This window comes from Protopterus annectens, chromosome 9.part0, assembly GCF_019279795.1.
Source record: "Protopterus annectens isolate FY-2018-M chromosome 9.part0, PAN1.0, whole genome shotgun sequence".
NCBI classification, from domain to species: Eukaryota; Metazoa; Chordata; order Ceratodontiformes; family Protopteridae; genus Protopterus; species Protopterus annectens.
The window spans coordinates 223,310,227-223,333,040 of NC_056743.1; the positions used below are offsets into that span (position 1 = coordinate 223,310,227).

General features: G+C 38.9%; 1 protein-coding gene across 4 annotated transcripts in view; it reads right to left on the bottom strand.

Annotated features, from left to right (window-relative positions):
- INSC (INSC spindle orientation adaptor protein) overlaps positions 1-22,814 on the bottom strand; it is a 1,312,382-nt gene that overhangs the window by 282,838 nt on the left and 1,006,730 nt on the right. The gene's annotated exons all lie outside the window — the stretch shown is intronic.

The window sequence follows — 22,814 nt, forward strand, 5'->3', positions numbered from 1 at the left end:
TCAGAAGATACTGCTGTGAGATACCAACTATAACTCTGAACATGTTTACCATCTGCAACAAAGATATGTTCTGTGTGCTCTGTGCTTTTATAAAGTTTTATAAAGGCTGCCGCTCAACACACGAACACAGAAGGTACACGCATTTACTCTCACACATTAACACACACGCACACTATCTCTCATGCAAACAGAACAGCTAAATTTAAATTCCATACATATACACACACACTTCCTCTCTCATACAGAAGTGAGCGGCCTAAATTACACTTAAACACAAACACGCATACACTTACCTTCTTTCTAAACCAAATGGCTCCACACGGACTTGGTGTATTTCTTAAAAGAACTGCTAGTTTAAATTACACGGAGGCCTGAAGAATGTAATTGCGTCCACGCTGGCGTCATGACGCATGCATGTTGATGTTCCTCCTTAAGGTAACAGACTCGTTTACCGCAAATTTTTTTTTTAGTTTCCGAGCCAACCTACTGCTGTAAGTGGGAGGGCGCTCACCCCTCTCACGCTATGGATCAGGCTTCCTGAACAGGGAGCCAAGCGAGAAGAATTTTATTAATTAAAATAAATAAATAGTTAAAAATAGCACCCTTTCTGAGGCTGGCCTGTACGGCGCCCTAGGCGGTTGCCTAGTTCACCTATACCTAAGGCCGGCCATGGTTCCGGGCAAACCATTGAGGAGTGAAGTCACTAAATAATGACATGCATTTGAGTTTCAGAGTTTGTATCCTTCAGAAAATGCCTGCAAACACAAGTCCAGTTGTTTACAGGAAGTTAGGGACATGATACCAAGATGGACAGCAGGCAGAAGCGAATCTTTTGTTCTGCTGCTGTAATTTGCAGGTCAGTACTGGCATATTTTACTGCCCAGAGCAAGACCTGACGTTAGCAACTTAAGCAGGAGGTGCTTAACATTTGTTAAGGTTGGGTCTCGTGCCACTCTGGGACTTAACTGGTTTGTCTTTTTTTGAATATTGCAACAAATTGTATCATGTAGCAGTATAGTATTATAGCTAAAAAAAAGGGTCAACGAAGTTATTTAGCTAACATGGTACAATATCTGTATCTATAATGTGCTCTCTCTTTCTTGAAATACACTGCAGTCCATAAGAGTGAACACTCAGAACAACAAATCTTTTTCACTTGCTCCTCAGGCTGCTGACGGCTTTCCAAGCGAGATCACATTACAACAGAGTCTGGGAATGTGCCCTTACTCCACTGCTGTGTGATCTTGGAGATGGTAAATATAATTAATAGGGGGTGCAGGGGTCTTTTTTATTTTTATTTGATAAATTTAAATCCATTCTTTGAAGCATTCAATATTTCATGACCAAACATGTATAAAGTTTAAGGACAGCAGCTGCCCCTTTTGAAACAATGAAAATGTAAGTGTGATTAGGCAGACTGTATATTAAGTTCAGAACTGCTGTACCTTAATGAAGTTCCGCTTTGACAATATACAGTGGTCTTGGAGTTAGTCTATTTAAGAAGAGGAGGGTACGGAGGTACAGCTTTTCCATATCATGAGCTTTGCATTTTTTTTTTCTTTTTTAGATGCATATTTAAATTTTTCAGACTATCAAGTCTCGCACTTTCAGGAAGGATATATATATATATATATACACATATATATATATATATATATATATATATATATATATATATATATATATATATATATACGCATACATACATAGACAGATATGATTGTGTGTACCTGTACTTTTGTACATACAATTATATAAGGAATCTCAATTTAAAGGTATACATTATGATATTAGAAAACATATATCATCAGTGAAAAAGATGAATATATACCAAGACATCATCAAGGAGGACACTGACCAGCAAAATAAATAACAAAAAAAATAAACACCCTACACCCCCCAAACATAAATATACCAAATCGACTGTTGTACAAACATGAACAAATGACGGTACTGTTCCGTTATCAGAGCAACACTTCTAACGTGGTAGCAGGCATACGCAATCATCACACAGCTGTTAGCCCTAAAGCATTTTCTTTGAAATGTGAAAGAAACACATAATAATGTGCTCCAGTGCTTGTCTGGTTTTACAGAACTAACATAACCTTTGATAAGTGATGCTCAAGTTGCAGCCACTTAGCCAAGAAGCTAGCAATCAACCTAACGTTCTCCTTCATTCTTTTAACTTTTACACCATTTTCTTTTAATGACGAATAACCTGAAACACAGATGTGTCTGCCACAAACAGTATTCATTTACGTAAGATTAGAAACAAGGTCATGTTTGTGAAATGGATTCAAAGCAAGCATACGACAATTATTTTTGCAATATGCGAGCAACTGTATAACTGCACTACTAAACTTTGTGTGGGTTTACTTAGTGAATGTATCTTTTGTTTAACTTACTTGAAGACAAGTTTGTTACGAAGTGGGCTGGGATGTGTTAAATTAGGAAAATACAACTGCCAGAACAAATAGTCGACTTAAAATGATTGCTTTATTGGAAGAATACTGGCAATTGTTTAGTGGGAAAATACAAGTAAAGATACAACTGTGCCCTAGACGTAACAGTCATAAAGTATGACACTCCTGTCATTAACTCCATTCCACAAAATCAGCAGCTGTGACAGTATTGTGAGTGCCTGCTACCACGTTAGAAGTGTTGCCCTGATAACAGAAAAGTACCCAAATGACAAATTACCTTTAAAAACAAAAGCAATATTGGCACAAATTTAAAATTTGTATTGGCAGTGCCATTCCCTGAAAATCACACATAAACATAGTTACCATGTCATATACATGCAAGTACACCCACAGGCACCCACACACATGCATACATATGTTCTACCAAATCAAAACCTTACTGTCATAGCTACAAACATGGTAACTGAACACAGTTTGTTCCAGATATTAAGGAGCTGGCATTAGCCATGTTCAGTAATTAGCTACCTGCATAAAACAGTCAATGTTCATATATGGTTTCCCCTTCATTTTTTGAAGATTTCTTCAGTAGACAAATGCTAAGGGTGGTTGAGATTGTCAAATGTCTGGATAGTCATACGTTCAATATCTCAAAGTGCAGTTTAGACAAAATAGGTGGGTGGGGATTTGGAGGGGATAAGATTGTGTGTATGCATGTGTTTGGGTGATAGGGCTAGGGTAAGGATATAAGTGTTGTGTGTTTGCATGCAAGTGTCTGTGAAATTTAGAGTTAGGGTCAGGCTTAGGCAAGGAATTAAATTTCATGTCGGTTGTGTGTGTTTCTGTGTCCAAGTGTGTCTTGGGTAGTGACAGTGTCACGGGGAACTTGTTTAAGGTTAGCTGTACGGGGTTAGGGTTGGGGCAGAGTTTATCTATCTGTTTATCTATCCTTTGTTGACTGTGTTAGCCCCACTAGGCAAGTGACCTTTTGTGAGGGGAGGCTCAAGATGGTATTTATACCACTAGAGAAATTTGGCCAGGGCATTGGAGAACTCCCCCTACTCTTTTCTATAGGTGCCATGGGATCTTTCGCAACCATCTAAACGACCACCATCTCAAACAGATGGGGCCTTAGTTTAATGTCTCACCCAAAGGAAGACACACTCAGGTGGAGCCACAACAGACCCCGGGAACTATCACTCTATAAGCTTGACTAGCTTGATCTGCAAGCCTATGGAACGCATCATCATGGAACTCATTAACAGAGACATTGGGAGCCTCCAAACACTGGACCCTACCCAGTTTGGCTTTGTTAAGGGCAGATCATGCCTCCTAAACCTGGTGGACTTCTTTGAGTCAGTTACCAAGGCTATAGACGAGGGAAAGGTGGTATACACAGCCTACCTAGACCTTGCTAAGGCCTTCAACACCATTCCCCATTCTGGTATTATAGACAAGCTCACCAGCCTGAACATAAACCCCTACATCACAAGATTGGTTGCCAACTGGTTCACGGACAGAACCCACATGGTGAGAGTTGTGGGAGCTAGGTCCAACTCTAAACCGGTTAATAGTGGTGTTCCCCAGGGCTCAGTCCTAGGACCCCTCCTGTTTGGCATATACTTCTTGGAGGTACAGGCAAGCACAGGAGCACTATGGCTGACTAAGTTTGCAAATGACTGCAAACTAGGGGCTATAATTGACTCTTCGGCTGACACAGACATCCTCCAAAAGGGTCTCACTGAGACAGATACCTGGTATCAAAATCATGGCCTCAAACTAAATGCCAAAAAGTGCATAGTCATCCCCTTTGGAATAAACAAAGTACCCACAAACTACCACAAAGGTTGTAGTCCCCTAAATATGGAGGACATAATAAGGGATCTGGGGACCCAAGTAGATAGTAATCTCACCTTTGATAATCACATTGCCAAAGTGGTTAGAAAATCCTTCTACATGGCCCACCTATTCACAAAAGGGTTTGCATCCAGATCAAAAGAGGTCATTGTGCCCCTCTACTCATCATTTGGGATGTACCTTACAAGACACCTGCAACTGCTGGAAAGACCACAGAAGTACCTTACCAAGAGGATCATTCACCTCAAACAGATGCCCTATGCATCTTGACTGAAGAAACTCCAGTTGTACTCGGTTGAATACCGCCTACTCAGAGGTGATCTCTGCCTGACATACAAGGCCATGTCCAACCCAGAATTTATGGACATACTCCACCTAAAGAAAACCTTATCCCCAAGTGCCACACGCTCTAGTGATCTAAACCTCACCACAACAATAAATAGGATGTGCTGGAGGGATAGATTCCTGTCCAAGAGACTTCCCATGCTTTGGAACAAGATCCCAATCTACATAAGGCAGAGGTCCTCGCTAACACTCTTCAAAAGAAACCTTGATGAGTGGATGGGAAACAGAAAGTTTACTTCGGGGATCACTTCAGTGGCTCTGCTGGACAGAGGCAGAGGGAACTAGTCTAAGAGGGCGCCGAAAGCCAAAACATTCTGGCTAGGCTTATAAATGCCTTTGGGCAGATAGCCTAGTACCAACCTATGAACCTATTGTAGTTTCTGTGGTTACACATAGCACTGGGAGGTACCTACATAGTTGCTGTTAGATATATATATATATATATATATATATATATATATATATATATATATATATATAGACAACATCTCTCTTAACCTCTACTACTAAAAAACCCTGCTTTGTTCAATTTGCCATGCTCATTGGTGTCTACCACAGGCTGGTATAACTAGATTTGTTCTGGCTAGCAATATAAAAGTAGATTTAACAAGTAATAATCTTTAAGTTAATGTGGTATAAAATTGCCTCACAGTGTACCTAGACCCCCCAGGATCCCCCCAGCTATATTTGGGGATTTTAACACAGACGTAGTATGGTGGATCCATCATCAACCTTTGCTCCATGCCCCACTTAGTCAAAACTCACCAAGGCAGAGAGATGTACACAGAGGTTTACTATAGCCTGTGAGAATTATGGCTGGAAGCAGCATGATAATTATTTCTTTAACTTTCATCACAAATTCCAAAGTGCACACAGGAAGTTGGTAAGGCTTGTCTAATAACAGTGTATTGTCCAGGAGCAACAAGTTGGAATACATTATTGTAATCACTATTTTTTACTTTACTCACTATTAAACATCAGATGTGTATTCAAGTACCTGTCATTTGGAGGAAAGGATAAGGGCACATCCTCTGTATACACGCCTGAAATCAACAAGTTCACATATTGTACAGTTGTCATTTGTGCTTTCGTCAGAATCCTAGTCTAACATCAGAGGGGTGCATAGATGGTGAAAGTATTTTGGGGTTAGAAATAAGGACACGCACTGTGTATATGTATGACTGCTGAAACTTGAAATGTATGATTTGGGGCATTTACATTCACTTTAATCCCAGTTTATGACCAGAGGTGGTATACAGAAGCTAACTATGTTTTCTTGTAGTGGGTAGGTAATGATGATTTATGTATCTTCACAAGTATTTGTCTTTTACATTTATTGGGAAATAATAAATTGATAGCTTTGAATGTTAAACATTTGACACAACTTATTGATTCCCTGAAAAAGACAGAAAATCAGACTTCATTTTTTTCATTACTCATGATTTTTATGCAGGCTGTCAAATGCTAGAAAAAGTTCTAAAATGTACCTCAGGTCATCTAGGACCCAGTAAATTCTAGGGACCTAGAAGCCCTCAGTCCTCCTACATAATGCAGGTATATCCTTCATATTTATTACACTGCAGTCTTGACCAGTAAGGTTGCACTGAAAGGACATACAAGAAAGCTGAATATAAAACAAAGTATGAAGATGAATTTCTTTTCCTACTCATGATTTTTCTTCAGGCCATGACTGGATCAAAAGGTCTGTTTTATTTATTCTTTGTTAGCTAGTATAGGGCACTGACCAAGCTGGACTGTTTACCTACTAGGCATGCAGACATGAAGAAGATTGAGGAGACTAGCCCAGGTTTACAATTACCCCAGAGAACTGTTTGGTTAATTGACTTGCTCAGAGTCACACAATAGGCAAAACAGAGGCTGAAGAAATCAGATGCCAGACTCATAACCTTCATCCTCTGGATTAACTAAGATTGGAAAAGTACATCTCAGAACATCTAGAATCATATGGATGTTGGGGACCTAGCAGACCCCAGACTTGCTTAACTTATTTCCTTCACATTTATTACCAGTTTAGGTGTGTTGAAAGGATAGAGGGAAAAGCTGAAGGGTAAGGCAATGTATTAAGATAAAATAAAAAAAGAAAAAAATTATTTGAATGGTGGGAGAATCACAGAAAAAGTGAAACTGTCTTGGGGAGATTAGGGGTGCAGGGGGGTTCATTAGGACTCCATTTTACCTAAGGCAGGTCCTGACTCTAAGAAGTAGATGAAAACTTATAAACAAAATTAGTCTCACCACTGTACATTGGTTGGCAAACCTGCTATTAAGATGGTGAATAAAATGAAATATGCATAGCCCATATTTGGAAAAGATTGCATGTATGATGATGATAATGACCAGCAGATAACATTAGTTGATGATGAAGCTGTGAAATCTACCAGTGATGAATGTATATTAATATATAAGCCTCAGTCATTGAAGTTCTAGTGACTGCTGTCTTAAAGGTGTGGGCTGTCTTTGGTTCAGTCATAGCCAGCACTATGCATTGAAAGACATAAGGAAGATCCTAAAATAACGGAGAAATATGCAGTAATAATTATACATGTAAATTTTAATGATGTGAAACAAGGTCATAGGTTAACAGGTGTCCCTAACTGTTCCTCAGACTGCACTCCCCAGAACTCAAAGATGAAGTCTGCTGAGGACAAAACTGTCTTCTACTTATTAAGCTCTGACATCCATGAATGCAGCATCATCATTCATTAAAGAAGTCACGTGCAGATTTCAATATAATTGCAAATACTGCATTCATGGGTCATTGGCACTGCCAGTTGTGCCCCCTAACAGGTTGTGCCTTGTGCAGTCAACCCTTTAGCCTGCTCTAGTTCCTTATCTGTCCTATTTGCAAGTTGTGGAGTAGATAAAAGCCATGGTGAAACAAATACATTGTTCTGCATTTTGCCATGATCACATTTAAGATAGTGTGCATAGCCAATTCATATCTGTCAAGAATATCTGAGTTAATGTCATAGAATAATTAGATCACACCTGTGACAATAAGATGTACTGCCAACCAAGTCAGGAGAAGTAGGGTAGTAGGTGTGTAACATGTGCCAGCACAGCTAGCTGGAATTTTATAAAAAATCATATGTCATTTCTATATCAAACTGATTTGTAAAGATTTTGTACAGATCCTTCTTCTGGAAATATATTTATCAAGCTGCTTGTATTAAAAATGTATCAACAGTGTACCCTGCTGGAAAGTAAATAAATGTACATGCATTATTATAACTGTTTAAAATGTATATACTACAGCTGAGGATACTGGAAGGGAAGAGGTAAATCTCAAACTTAAAAATAGTAAAGAAATTAAATATTGGGCCTAGGCCATAAAGATGTTATCTCAAAAGTTTGAATGAAGCCATAGATGCGATGTCTGTAAGAAGCATGGCTTGCCAGCCTCTGTAGGAGAAGTAAATGTTTGTAATTGGTTTATGACTTCCAGCAGCTACACCAGATCTGAACACTGCTCTTATGTCTGTATTATTGACATGTAGGTGTTAAAATCATGGCAGCTAGTGTGGAAAAACAGAGTCAGATGACCAGATATGTTGTATAATCAACTCTGGAATAATATTTAGATATTATATTGAGAAGCCTCTCAGTCAGACTGGGCAGTCTGTTTTTGGAACCTGACAAAGGAAGAGAACCACTCACCCATATCATTTTGCCTTGGTCTATTCAGTAAGTAGGAACAGTAATTCTCTAGGTTAGTCAGGAAAATATAGTGAGAATAGTTAAGTATTGTTTTCTGTAACTGTGTGGCTCTTTCCAGCTGTGTTGTTTTCAACATTTCCTGTGAATGGAACTCTGATGTTTACTGTAAATAGATACTTAGTATTTTCTTGTTCTTTTATTATTCATTATTAATGTATTTAAATGTTTCATCATGGCTGGTCCTTTTTAGAAAATATTTAAGCTTTTGAGAGTATTTGCATACATTTGGTGATAACTCTGACCACGCCTGAAAGCCTTGCTGTTTGTTCAACATTAACATTTCTTTAATATTAATTTTAGTCGTTATAATTGGATACCATTGCAAGATCCTTAGGTAGCTGGCTTTGTAGTGACTGGTGGCAATGATAACTACCATATAGCTTGGCAGGAGAAGGCACAGCAGGTAAATATGTGCCAGCCTTTCCCAGGTATTTGTGTGTGTGTTTGAAAATCAAATATCACAGTATGTTTGTGTCAGGTACTTGAAGCAGGGACACAAAACACTGGTTTCACAGGGAGAGTGGTGGAGGACTTGGCTTGTGTGCTTAGTTTAAGACTTAACTCTGCAGCTCTGCCAATGGGGAGCCTTAATGGGGACCTGGAGAGGGAGACAAATGATAAAAACCCATACCCTGGGCTGACTGTGTTCCCTGTGTACTCTTACGGGAAATTGTGCTTGATGAAGAGAGAGGTCTGCATCTGGAAACACTGAGTGCATCCATTTGTATTTCTAGTGAACATCCCTTTCCAGTGTCAGTGGTGAGGATTCAGGCTCCTTGATTACTGACCCAGAATAGGGATGTTGCATATTGGTGAACAGTGGTGTGGCTAATGAACTTCTATAGCCTGTAAGCAGATGTCAGTAAAGGTGTGCATTTTCTCAGCAGCTACAAAGTAACCATTTAGGGTTTCATATCACAGCAGTTTTTTTTTTATTTTTCTTAATTTAGTTTAGCCAGGGAAAGCAGGCAAAGATGTCAGCAGAGGATTATGGAAATATGACAAAGAACCAGTTGGCCAAGATGTGTAAAACCAAGGGAATGGTGCATGCCAACTTGACTTAAGAGATAATGATTTCACCTTTAGTCACAGCTCAGACCAGCATCCAGAAGGAAAACCAGTCTGGTGATGGGAATTTGCAGCCCTCAGAAACAGGACACTTCAACTTTTTCTCAGAGGACTTAAAAATCCATCTGGAGTTAGAGACTTGAACTGCATGCCAAACATTTGGAATTAGAATCAGCAGAGAGACTGTGGCATTAAGCGGCTGAAGAAAATAAGAGACTGTGGCATTTGGAGGCTGAAGAAAAAGAGAGACTACAGTGTTTGGAGGTCAAAGAAAAGGAGAAGCAATGTCAACAGGAGAGAGAGAAGCTTACTCTTCACCAGGATTATGGAGGTAATGGGGACGGGACTAGCCAAATCCCAGAAGCAATAAAGGTCAGTAAATTTCTTCCACAATTTACAGAGAGTGATAGTTTTGATAGTTTTATTCATATATTTTAAACTGTATGTATACAGTATAATGTTAACCAAGGGCTCTGGGCATGGTTCCCAACCTCATTATACCATGGTAAAGCTTAAACTGCTGTTTTTAAATTGTTTGATATTGTTTAAACTATGAAAAAGTAAAGACATGTTTACTTGAATGTTTTAAGTTATCACCTGAAGCTTACAGATGAAAACTTTCTTGATCATAAACGCAAGGCAGATGAAAATGTATGTGATTATATTACATAGTTAAGGACTTATTTTCACAGATGGGTGAGTGGGTGTCAGGTCACCACTTTTGAAGGGCTGGCAGACCTTTTGCTGAGGCAACAAGCCCTTAGCACTTTGCCTGAGGACATGAGAATCTGATTGACAGACCGGGAGTGTAACTCTGCAGATGAACTAAGAAGAAAAGGATATCTCTACTTAGCAAGCAGGGCATCGTTGCACAAGAAGGGAATACCCAGTGCTGCACATGGATATAAGTGAACCCATCATGGGCAGCTTAAACCACCCTGACAGAGTCCACCAGTAACAGGGGAAGCCACTAGTTCAGGTACATGGCCAGGATCAAGGGTTAAATGTTTTAAACATAACCAGTGGGGCCATGTATCATATAGATGTCCACAGAAACAAGGTAGGGAACAGAAGGTGGGAGAGCCAGTAAGTGGGGATAACAGTATGCTAATGGTAAGTTTTCTGGACACAAAAGGGGAAACAAACTATCAAATGACTTTATATCTGATATCGGATGGAAAACAGGTCGCTGCTGAGAGAGGCACAGCCTCTGACATAACCATTGTGAAGCCTGCAGTGGTTAAAAAGGAGCAGTACTTGCTTTGGGAGTCCACTCCAGTCAGAGCTTTAGGAAGGACACCATTTCAAATGCCTTTGGTCAGGGTTCACCTTGACTGGGAGGATGGAAAAGGAAGCGAACAAGTAGATGTGTTTGAGGATATTTCTGCAGATGTCTTAGGTAATGATTTTGATAATGCAGTACCTTGTGCGCATGCAGTTACACCTAGTCAGGCTTGGAGATAGGCATGTGGGTCTGGTAGAGACCCAGACAGACCCTACACCTGAAGCCAGGGCTGGTGCAGTGGCTATTTCAGGGAGGGAGCTGTCCTGTAGCAGTGAGCCCGAAGGTGGCCCACAGCTGTAAGTAGGTACTGGTGGTTCTCTTGGATGGAGTGACCGCAAGGGCAGACATGAGTGGTAGTACCCAGGCTGACAGTGAGGCACTGCTGTCAGAGGATACCAGACTTCCTTTGGGAGGGGAGCAGGGAAGAGTCACAAAGATAGAGTTGACACAGGATCACTTCTTGGACCCTACACTAAGGAAAGGGGGAGTCTGTATACTGAAACAAAGGGTTACGGTAGAGAGAGTGGACCTCTGAGGGAGGGCTAGAGTGTAAGGTAATTCAGCAGTTTGTTGTACCTAGAGCCTTGCTCTGGCACTTCTAGCCATAGACTATGACATTCCTTTTGCAGGTCATGTGGGCATAAAGCTTACCAAGAGTTGTATTATGCAGAACTTTTATTGGCCTGGATAGCAAGGGATGTAACAGGGTACTACAGGACCTGTGAGCAGTACCAAAATGTAGGCAAGGCAGGAGACAAGATCAAGGCTTCTTTGATACCTTGCCTGTGATTAAGGAGCCTTTTCAGAGGGTATCTATGGATATTGTGGGGCCATTGAGTACCCCAAGTTCCACAGGAAAAATGTAAATCCTGGTGGTAGTAGATTATGCTACTAGATGTCCTGAGGCCGTGGCTCTGTCCTCCATCGAGGCAGAAAAGGTGGCAAATGTTTTCAGCAGGGTAGTTTTCCCAAGAGAAATACTGACTGACAGAGGTGCCAATTTTATGTCAGACCTGCTGTCTTGTCTGTGGGAGTGCTGTGGGGTTAAGCACCTAAAGACCAACCCAACCACCCCAGTCTAATGGTCTTGTTTAAAAGCTAAACTCTGCACTAAAGACCATGCTTCAGGCATTTGCAGACCAGTTTGAGAGAAAGTGGGGCAAATTAATTTGCCCCATCTACTGTTTGAATACAGAGGTACCTCAGGAATCTACAGGTTTTTCACTCTTTGAGTTTCTGTATGAGCATAGGGTGAGGGGGCCTTTAGATTAGATCTGTGAAGAGTGGGAAGGGTGACTTTGAATCCCAATCCTTTAAGGAGTCTGTTGTGGCATATGTCTTAAACCTTAGGACAAGGCTTAGGAAGCTCATGGACTTGGCCCAGGAGAACCTGACAGGAGCCCAATAGCAGAAAAACGTCTGGTATAACAGGAATGCTTGAGCTTGTGAGTATGGTGTGGGGCAGCAGGTTATAGTTCTCATTCCTGTCAGACACAATAAGCTGCAGGCAGCTTGGAAGGAACTGTTCAAAGTGGTAAGGAAAGTCAGTGATGTTAACTATATATTAGAACTGCTAGACAGGAGGCAGGGGCACAAATTGTACCATGTTAACATGATGAAGCCTCATCATGACAGGAAGGCTCTTGTGCTAAGTATTCACAGCAGGTGGCAGGAGGAGTCTGAGGGGGATCTATGGCTACATTGAGCCAGCCAGCAAAATTCCAAGTTACTAAGGTGGAATATAGGGTTGCAGGCATATGACATGACAGTACAGCATTGTAATGGGGTCAGCAATGCCAATGCAGATGGGCAGTCATGACAAGGAATGAGTTAATGTATTCCCAGACAGGCTCATTCCTCTCAAGCAATGTTTCTCAAGGGTCACTTGAAAAAACTAGCTTTAATCTTCAAAGGGGAGAGATGTGATGATATGAGGTATTGCCAGCTATGCCAGGAGAAGTAGGGCAGTGGATGTGTAACATATGCCAGCACATCTAGCTGAAATTTTGTAAACAATTATGAATCATTCATATATCGAACTGATTTGTATAGATGCTTGTTTTAAAAAATATATTTGAAAAGCTGCTTGTGTTAAAGATGTGCCAACAGTGTGACCTGCTAGACAGAAAAGAAATATACATGTATATGAGACTGCACTGTTGTATCTGAGAAAATGTAATTATGTTAACAGAGGATACTGGAAGATAAAAGGTTATTTTCAGTCCAGCTTACTTTGAAAAATAGTAAGAAATTAAGTTACTTAATTTAGGCCATAAAGATTGTACCTTTCAGTTCTAACTGCAGCCAGAGATGAAATGCTTGTGTCAGAGAATGGTTTATTAGCTCCTGTAGGAAGAGTGGAAGTGTTTTTATTGTTTTATGACTTCCAGAAGCTGCAACGGATCTTAGCAAAGCTCTATGTGTGTGTATTATTGACACAAATGTGCTAAATCCTGGCAGCTTCTAGCCAAGGGGGTAGTATGAGTACCAGAATTCATATGACCAGGTCTGTGTGATGTCATTCTGTAACTCAGCTCTGTAATGATATTTTAATGCTAAATGAGACTGCAGTCTCAAGGCAGTCTGTTTTTGGAACCTGACAAAGAAGGACCCCTCACCTGCTTTATCTTGCCTTGCTCTAGTAAGTAACCAGAAAATAGCAATTCTTTAAATATTTCAGGAAAATATAGTGAGATTAGTTAAATACCGTTTTTCCGTATCTGTGTGAATGGTTTCGTTTATGTTATTTTAAGATTTCCTGTGACTGAAACTCTATGTTTATTGTAAATAGATATTCCATATTTTTATATTCTTTTATTATTATTAAATACATTTAAACTTTTCATTGTGGCTGGTCATTAGAGAATATTTTAACCTTTCAGAGTATTCATATCTATTTGGTGACTCTATGGCCACTCCTGAAAGCCTTACTGTACTGGCCAAACACTATCATTTGTATTAATATTAATTTCATGTAGTATAATTGGGTACCATTTTAAGAGCCTTAGAATAGCTGTCTTTGGAGTGTCTGGTGGCAGTGTAACTACCTTGTAGTCTGGGCAGAAGGGATCACAGCTAGTAAATCTGTGCCAGTCTTTCCCAGGTATGTATGTGTTTGAAAATCAAATCTCAAAGAGTTTGTGTGTGTCAGCTGCATGGAGCAGGGACACGAAGCACTGGTTTTACAGAGAGAGTGCTGGAAGACTTGGCTTGGACATTCAGCTGAGGACTAAAGTCTACAGCTTTGCCAGCGGGAAGTCTATGTGGGGGCTTGGAGATAGAGAGAGAAACCAGCCCTGGAACTGAGTGTGTTCCCTGTGTGTTCTTAAAGGAAATTGTGCTTGATGCAGAGAGCTGCATCTGGAAATACTGTCTGTATCTATTTTTATTCCAAGTGAACATCCCTTTCCAGTGTCAGTGGTGAGGATTCAGGCTCTTTGATTACTGGACTAGAGAGGGGACATCACAGTGCTATTCATACTAACTTTGGAAAATTTCTTCAAAGTATTTCAGAAATTCTCCTACTTTTTTTGATAAATGCCATCAAATCTTTTACATTCACCTGAGCTGCCACTAAATCAGTGGGGACTTGTTTCTCATCCAGTGCACAGCACACTCAAGAATGCAGCAGCCCCATTCTTAATGCACTGCAGTGTCAGTATCGGGAATTAATCCAATTTTCTTTTGTGGAAATAGAACCCAGACTTCTGATCTTCCAGCACCAAATGCAAATGTGCTGCCAGTTGAAACACTGACTGAAACCTTATTATCGAGTGAAATTAGCAGCTGTGGTAAGATAATGATGTGTATTAATCTCACTGTACCCACGGATAATCCCCATCTACACCTCAGTAACTCCATTCTCCTACTCCATTTAATGAGTTTCCCCTGACTTTCTGTATAACCATATCCTGGTTATTTCTTGCTCTGTCTCTTCTCCAGTGTTGAAAACACCTTCAGACCCAGATATTGTCAGTCTTCCTTCCTTAAAAATTCCATCTAGTCCAACAACAAGCAATAGTTTTCCTCCCGGAATCTATAATTAACAAAACCCACATGCCAGCATCTGCAACACCCTTTCCAGTGTTGCAGTCAAATCCATGGTACACATTTTTGAATCTACCTTTGTAAGACAGATAAACCAGCAATTTACCAGATCCTCCCTTCCTCTTTGGCTCTTGGACAGTACTACTGCCACTGTCTGCCTCTGAGTTGTTGGGTATCCCCCTGTCATCTTATCATTCCATTAAAGATTCCAGACATTTTACTCACAAACCACTGCCTAATCACTTTGTAAAGATTAAGATTAAAAAGTAAACTATGAAGTCTGTGGATAAAAATTGTCCCCTGTCAATGGATCTAATCCTCAATTATTTCTGGCTTTGCCCCAAATTCAAGAGATGAAAGGTTGAAAGCTGTCTCCACAGTGTATAGTGTAACATCCTATGTGTAAAGGCTGAACATTGGGTAGTACCATCAAAAGCAGTATAGTTGATAGAAACACTGCAGCTGTTTGTGTTATGCAGTGTAGTTTTTCTCCTCCACCCAAAAATAATTTCCTTTCCTTGCATTAAAGTATTCCAAGGTACTCCACAAAAATGACAGAGCTAGAAATGTTGCCAAAACTATCTGGTTCATTACTGCAAGCATCATTGTAAAACCATACCTTTCAACCATACTGCATTCCTCAGTAAATATCAGTGTTGAGGGCAAAATATTATGGTGCCACGAATTCCTGCATGGCCCCTTTAATTTCCAAATTTTCTGTTTTTTTTTTTTCTCCTGACATTATCATGTGCATGGCATGCGTGATGATGTCAGCTTTTGCAGACCAGTCTGTCAATGCACAGCAGTCAGCACATATTTCTTCCCCAGCTCAGCAAGTAAAAAATGTAACTGCAATGTAAACCTACATGTCTGACCCATGCATGCAAATGTAATGTTTTTTACTTATGTAATGGCTGCATACATTATTTTACAGCTTCTTTTACTTAGACAAACTGTGCTAGTCTGTTTTGTTTTATTAATTTACTTATAGCTGTGAGCCTGTGACTACTTTTACTGTCATTACATTTACTTATCAGGCAGTGCAAGCAGGAGAAATGTTTTATAGCAGCTCTTGACTTCTTTGCATGGCTTCTTTTACTAACAGGCAGTACAAGCAGGTGACTATGTTTTTAACGGCTGCAGGCATTACAGCAAGCATGTGTTTAGGAGAAACGTTTTACTTAGGAGAATGCAGGAGAAATGTTTCTACTTTTACTTTCTTATTTTAATGGCTGCAGGCAGGAGGTGTGCATATTACAGCTTCTTTTACTTATGAACAGTGCAAGCATGTGTTTAGTAGAAACATGAGAGATGTTTTACTTATTTAGGAGAATGCAGGAGAAATGTTTTGTATACTTATTTTAATGGCTGCAGGCAGGGCTGTGTTTGTATATTATTTTACAACTGTAACAGCTTATTTTACGTATAGGGCTTTTTATACTTAGACAAACTGTGCTAGTCTGTGCTTAACATAACGACTTCTTTTGGTGCAAGCAGGAGAAATGTTTTAATAATTTACTTATAGCTGTGAGCCTGTGATTACTTTTACTGTCATTACATTTACTTATCAGGCAGTGCAAGCAGGAGAAATGTTTTATAGTACCCTGTGGCTTCTTTTACTAACAGGCAGCTGAAGCAGGTAACTACATTTTAACGGCTGCAGGCATTACAGCAAACATGCATTTAGGAGAAACATTTTACATAGGAGAATGCAGGAGAAATGTTTCTGCTTTTACTTATTTTAATGGTGTGCATATCACAGCATCTTTTACATATGAAGCAGTGCAAGCATGTGTTTAGGAGAAACATGAGAATTGTTTTACATACTTATTTTAATGGCTGCAGGCAGGTATTCCCTATTGCAATATTACTAGCGTATCATTTTTTTTTTTAATGTAACATAGGCAATTTACTCCTCGAGGGCAACACAGTCACTTTATTTGTAGATTAAACAGTGAAATATTAAGTTGTTTGCTAGCAGCAACCTCTTCATTAGTTACAGATCTTACAGATCTCTTTAATGTGAAATTATTTAGATGAGTTTTACTTCTGCAAAGATTGTACATATTTACTGATACTGGTGGATTGTAGAAGTTTGAGTAGACTTTTATGATGGAAATGTTCTGAATCGGGCAGTTTTGTCATTATTGGTTCGTGCATTTTGATTCATTGTTTGTTGGAAAAATGCTCAAAACAAATTTAAAAAGTGCCCTAACAAGTGTGCTGTATTATAAAAAAGAATATAATTTAATACAATCAGGAAGGTGTATCAAAGAACACACGTATGTTTCATGTGCAAGGGGACTATGATTTCAAAACAGCCCAAAGGTGCATTTATTTTGAATGTGGTTTTCAATGCTGTTTCAATGAATGTGAGTTTCAAGGGCAGAGACATTTTAGTGCTAAGTCTATTTAAATTGTGAGACTGTATTGCTTTGTTTAGCAGATGTCTATTAGTGTTCGTACTATAAAATGTAAAATAAAAGTTTTAAATGACATCCAGATAATCATTGCAGAAGTAAAGAAGTAGGCACATTACAGTGTTTATAGTAAATGGGGTGAAATAGCCAAGTAATTAGGACATTGGTTTGGCTGCAAGGGGACTCTGGGTCATATTTTGGTTGTCTGTTCTTCAGTTTGGATTTGAAAGTTGGTATCCCACAATTCCATTGGAGTGGGCAGGGCTACATAATTATGTATGCAAACTTTATGTTAATCACTGTACAGATCTGTACCTATTTTTCATGGGCCTTTGTCCAGACTTTTGATGTTTCCAGGTTGAGACGTATGTGTAAAATTAATACTTATCTCACTTTGTCTCTGATCTCATTGCATTCCTCTCAACTGTTCAGATTTGTGCATAATGTCCCTGAATTTGTCTCATATTTTTAACCTATTCCTCATAGCTTTTCTTCCTGGTAAATACACATATCAGATTTATCAAGTTTGCTTTCACTGAATATCCCTACTGCATTATTGTCAGTCAGCAAACTCATGCATTCCAGAGTCATAGCTATCACTGTTGATCAGAAAAACTGTTAGACATATTGCCTGTGTACCATCACACTTATGTTAGACCTTTATGAGGTCTCACATATGTGAACATACAAAGTTCAACTGTATCATGAAGTCAAGTGAAGCAAGTCCTCCTGAGAATCCCATCATGCTATGGGCATGCTTTTTTGACAGGGCACCACATATTTATTTATTTCTTAGAGCAAAGAAATAACATATTTCATTGTTCTAAAAAATAAATAAATACCAAAAGGGTACCTTTGCATGCATGGCACTCAGTTGCTAAGTCCACCTATGCCTAAGGCCAGCCTGAAGTTATTTTTAGTCATAATTGCACTCCATACCTAGCCATGTTAAATACTTGCAACCATCTTATATATATATATATATATATATATATATATATATATATATATATATATATATATATATATATATGTGTGTGTGTGTGTGTGTGTGTATGTATGTCTATATATATATATATATATATATATATATAGTATATATACACACATGTATATATAAGCATGCAATAACATCAGCAGTCCTGTCTAGAGCAGTTGATGTATATCAACAAATGGTTTATAGTTGCATTCATGGCCTCAGTGCTGCTTATAAAATATAATCTTCAGATGCTGTAAGCATACTAGTCACCAGGCAAAAGAGGTTTTATGCACTGTTTCTTATAGTTGCAGTAGCATACCGATAAGATGGTGGAAATAGTAAGTCTGTTATGTATGGATGCTACTGTCAAAATTCTAATTTGACAGGGAAGATTGCAGAAGTACATGTAGTGAAAGGGGAACACAGAATGGCAGGCATGTCATATATGTATGAAGACATGCATACAAAAACACACTTACTGATATGCACACAAAAAAATAACTGCACACTGGTAGTGCAGGGTGGGAAGACAATGCTTTGGCAAAAAATGGGACTTACCATTTTTTTACCCAGGTTTTTACCCAGGTTTTACACTTTTTACACTTTTTCCATGGTGGTGTGACAGGATTTTGTTATATTAAAAAAGGGAATGTAGGTTCAAAGGCCTCACACAGGGATTAGAGGGATGGATGCTGCCCCTTTCCACAAAAAAGAAACACACACACACACACACACACACACACACACACACACACAAAGACTTTTGATGAATTGTCATATACCTGACAGGGACAATGTCATTTCTGCATTTATTGCCATGCCATGACTCTCAAAGGACACAACCAGGGCCAAATTATAAAAATGTTTGCTTCCATGATCATGCCTGCAAAGTAGGCATATTTTTCATAATGTTAGAATGAAGAGATTTGCTGAAGGAATCCTACCACTGGCAAGATATCTTTGTCAGCATTCTGATGGGAAAGGAAAGGTGTTGTTATGACAGTGTACTCGCACATACAGTGCTTCATAGAAGCATGTGCCTTTGCATTCCTTTATTAAGATATATGTTATCTGCTGTATCATTTCAGTTAATGGTGTTAGAGTTCATCACTATTTCTGGGACTTCAGCTTCCAGATTGTAGTGATGCTGTTGTAGTTCATCCACAACTGTACCCCCTCCCCATAAACTCCAGCAGTCACATATATTTTAAGTTGCAGAACATGCTGTGAATTTTCATTTGCATATCTACCATGTATACATAACTATTTAGTTCATGCAATTTTGTAGGCATGTTAGATGCATATGGCTTTTATGTGAGATGTTATCAAGTTAGGACCCTATGCAGTTGCGTACCACATTTATGAGTACTACTCAAAGTGTCATCACACAAAATGGTTCACAGAAGTGCTAGAGTGTGTGAGAAAAATGCTATGACTAAGAGAATCCTAGATAGAAGAATTACCACTAAGAAGCATAAGCTTTTCTAGCAATGGAAATTGAAAATCTTGTCAATGAGTAGCTTCTTTAAGTGCTACTGACTGAAACAGGATCTTTTCCTTATTATTTTTATATTCACATGTCCGCAGCTTTTCTCCACTAGCACTGGTTTTACATAGTGATGTGAAACTGTTAACAAACTGCAAAGTACTCTATTCTGTGTCTTTTAGCCCCAGTTCTACAAAAGCTATTTTTAGTCATAATTGCACTCCATACCTATATAAAGTTAACATTTCATTTGGTAGTACGGATAAGGGAGATCAACCTTCCGGTAAACTTTTGGACTTTTCCAAAACAAGAAAACAAAGTAGTCCTTGAACCAAAATCCACATGGATCACTGGAATTTTACCAGAATTAAGTTTTGAGAAACCCAACACCAGAAAAATTGCAAGGATTATTTGGGGAACATTGGAAACACCCAGAATAAATTATATGGATAATTATTCAAGACTAAATACTACGAATATTAATCTGTTTGGTTCATTTCACACAATTATAAAAATGCTGTTATCAGTGCTAATATAGCACTTTGAGGGTACAATGATAAATGTACAAAACATAGAATATTTTAACACTGAAAGAATGCATTTATCATAATCAGCCCATTTTTTACATGAGGTCGGGGTCTCACAAAAACTGTCTCCACCTCTCTCTCTATTCAAAACCACCCTCCTACCTTCTTTGATAGCTATGCATGGCTTGTCACATGCCTTCTTTCTCATAATCCATTCATTTCTTAGCAGAACATGCTTTTCTCCTCTCGTTTTTTTTCAGTATCCCCAAATCATCTTTACTGAATTATTTTCTGCTTTCCAGCACCAGTGACCAAGACACTCTACTACTTTTTTTGATCAATATGCTTGCTTGTTGTAGGTCTTCTTTCATCTTGTCCATCCATCTCTTTGGTGGACACCCCTGTATCTTCTTGCCTTCCTCCTGTCTCACTCAACTCTTGTTTACCAGAATGACCAAAACACTATAATCTGTTCTCCTTTACATTTTCAGGATTTAGGGCTGTTTAATGTTATGCTTTAAAGTCCTCATTTCTTCTTCATCTGCTCCGTAGTGTCTATGTTATATCTTCTGTCAGGAACTTTATCTCCACCACCTCAAGCTTCCTACACTTCTGTACCTTCAATGCCTAGGTTTCTGTACCATAAATTAGAAATGGTTGCACCACTTCTTTGTACACCTTACTTTTCAGTTTCTTTGCATTCTTCTGTCACACACTACCACTGACAATGTGTGTCAGTTTATTTATTTATATACTGCCATTTTATTACCAGGAAAGTCTGACCGGGTCAAAGCCCATTTTCAGCAGAGGCCTGCAGAGAAAAGCTCCAAATTATTACAAAATTATTGAAGAACAATAATCTTACTGTCTTAAAAAAATAAAACAAAAGCATCTGCAGTTTAAATAATTATAACAAATAAGACATAGTATAAAACATTGGTTAGGAATCGATACAAGGTATATGACAATCATTTAATATTTAAAGAAATTTTAGAGAGTTTGTAGAGAAATTAAAGTTTAGTTAGTCTAATACAAATAGGAATTGTAATATGAAGTGAGGAAAAACAGGCTTATGGTATATTAAGAGAGACCAAGTCAGGGAAGAAAATTAGATAGCAGTAAGAGAGTGAAGAAGGAAGAGTAATGAGGTATAAGGAATGAAAAGGTACTTGCTCACATTTAAGGACACAGTTTATCCTGGGGTTGAGCAAAAATGCTACAATTCTTTCAGAGTTGTTTAGACAGATGGGAGGAAGGCTAAAGACCTGATGAATACAGGGCTTAGCAACCTTGTACAAGTACAGACAATGCCCAGCAGATTTGTTAAGTTTATAGACAGATAGGAGTTTTTGGTCACTGGATCACAATGATCGATTAGGAACATAGCTGTGTAGAATATTTTTTAGTCCTGGACAGGCAGATGAATGCTGGATAATGGTATATGTGGTAAGAAGTTGTGTATATGTTAGTTGATGTGGCAGTTCTAACCGATTTAGGCTTTTCAGTGTTATACAGTGGTAGGTTCTGAAAGGGGTATGTGCCACACATTTAGCAGCTTTGATATAGCATTCTTCAATTTAAATTTTTGTGAAGCCTAGAGTTTTGTGAGGATGGCAGTGCCATAAAGAAGAGTGGGAAAGAGATGTGGCAAGTGGAATTTTAGTTGTGTTGGAGAGGAAGTTTTTGGATGTGTAAAGCATCCCTAGTTTTTGATGAGCTTTTCTTATGCAGTTTTGTATACGCAGGTCAAATGTAAGATTACCATCCATTTTCACCCCTAATACTTTGCTATGAGAAGTAACTTTAGTGGTTGTATTATCAAGAAAGAGGACTTTAAATTTAGTTTTTTCATGAGAGAGTAATTTGGGGGGGGGGGTACTAGTTCTGTCTTTTTTGGGTTGAGCATGAGTTGTGACATACAAAGTCATGTTTCAGTGACTGGTAAAGCTTTCTGAGTAATTTTTTGTAGGTGTACCATGTTGTCAGATGTGCAAACAAGATTGTATTAGGATGGCCTGCTGTGTGGAAGTACAGAGGGTGTTGGTGAAATGTTACTTGTGGTGACTTTGAGGTAAGGAGACAGCATGGAGTGCCATTTTACTGACTGGTACCTATTGGACAGGTAGCTTTTGAACCACAGAAGAGTGGGCTGATAGATACTTACTGAAGACATTTGAAATAGAAGTTTGCTTTGACAAACTGTGTCGAAGGCTTAAGACAAGTCTAGAAATAAGGAAACGACTAGTTTGCCATTATCTCTGGCTTTATTGACAGTATCTGTATAGGTTAGAAGGGCAGTGCTAGTACTATGGGAAGGACAGAAGACATATTGTGTAGGGGATAGTACTTCTTCCTGCTGGAGATAGACTAGCAGTTGTTTATGAATACATTTTTCAAGTACCTTGGTGAGGAGAGATAGGATTGCTATGGGTCGAACATTACTAACGTCTGTTAAATTTCCTCCTTTTTGCAGAGAGATAATATGTGACTTTTTCCCGAGAGGGAATGTGGGATTCCTGGAATGACCTATTTCTGAGGACTGAAACAGAATAGGCAATGCTATTGGCTGCTGCTTTTAGGTACTTACTTGAAAGATCATCAGCTGAAGAAGAGCATGGTTTATGGGCACAGGTTTGAAAGTA